The sequence below is a fragment of the Dryobates pubescens genome, chromosome 15 (genome assembly GCF_014839835.1).
Source record: "Dryobates pubescens isolate bDryPub1 chromosome 15, bDryPub1.pri, whole genome shotgun sequence".
NCBI lineage: Eukaryota > Metazoa > Chordata > Aves > Piciformes > Picidae > Dryobates > Dryobates pubescens.
In genome coordinates this window covers 8,930,320-8,931,577 of record NC_071626.1, presented here as the reverse complement: position 1 = coordinate 8,931,577, position 1,258 = coordinate 8,930,320, and positions in this window count along the sequence as shown.

Sequence of the window (1,258 nt, the reverse complement as noted above, 5' to 3'; positions counted from 1 at the left end):
CCCCTATATCCTCATATCCTCTCTCTGCACATCACACCCTTCCTCATCCCTGACTTTCACTCCCTGCCTACTCCATGGATGCATCCCCCATCCCTTGTTGGTCCCCATTTCCCTGCCACGCCAACCTTGGGGACCTACTCCCTTCTCTTGAGATCCTCCAGCTCCTCCTTTCCCCAAAGCAAGCAGCTTCCCTCACCTGCTTAGGCAATTCACCTCCAAACGGCTCTTTCATCCCACAGCTTCCCCAGTTTCCTGCTCCTCATCCCCGTGCCCCATGCACCTTTCTTCCCTCCTGCAGCCCTTCTACCCTCACCATCACCCCGTTTCTCTCCTCACCCCAGCTCCTTTCAGCCTGCATAGGCTTTAAACTCCTGCTCTTCCTCTTAGTCCTGCCAAGGGAATGTATTTGGGTTGGGGAAACCCAAGATGCTCCCCCCACACAGAAAGCTTCTTCTCCAAGCAGCCAACTGATATCTGAGCCCCACTGGTCCTTCCTGCACCCCCTTAAGGTCTGTGAAAAGGAACCGGAGAATCAAGTGGTGCTTAGGGGAGAGTTGCTCTGGGGAGACAGAATGCACATACATAAACATATATATATATATATATTTACATCTCCTTTCCCAGTGCCTGGAATCACAGAGGTGCTTCCAGGCCACAGGCAGCTGTTTCTGGACTGCTTCTGCTTTATGAAACATCCTCCCTCCCTCCCCTCCCAACAATTTCCAAACATCCCCCTCCTCCCCTTCCCTCTCCTCTGCCTCCAGGGGAAAGTTGGAGAGAGAGCACAGATCGGGGTCTGTCCCTCCCTCCATCCTCCCTCCCACAACACCCGCGGACACCCCCACCACAGCCGGCATCCCCGGCCGGGAACAGGACCCACATACAAGGAGGAAGCCGGGAAGGGTGGGAGGAGGAAGCAGGATGAAAACATTTTGGATAGGAGGAGATGGGCAGAGGGAGGGAGGCAGCCCACCGACAAGTCTGGGAACTCATCCTTACCTCCTCCTGGGCTTTGGCAAACCCGGAAGCTTTGAGTTCCCAGCCCAGTTCCCAAGGGAAAAGCAGCCCCACACACAAGCCCCTGTCTTTGCCAACCCCACAAACGGGACATACTCAATTCCATTTCTTCAGCCTCCTGCTGCTCCAGGGGAGGGGAGCAGGAGGAATCTGTGGGGGAAATTAGAAATGGGCTTTTAGAAAGACTGATCCACCCCTTTCCATCATGAGTGGCTCTAACCCAGTGCTGCCAGAGGAGAAG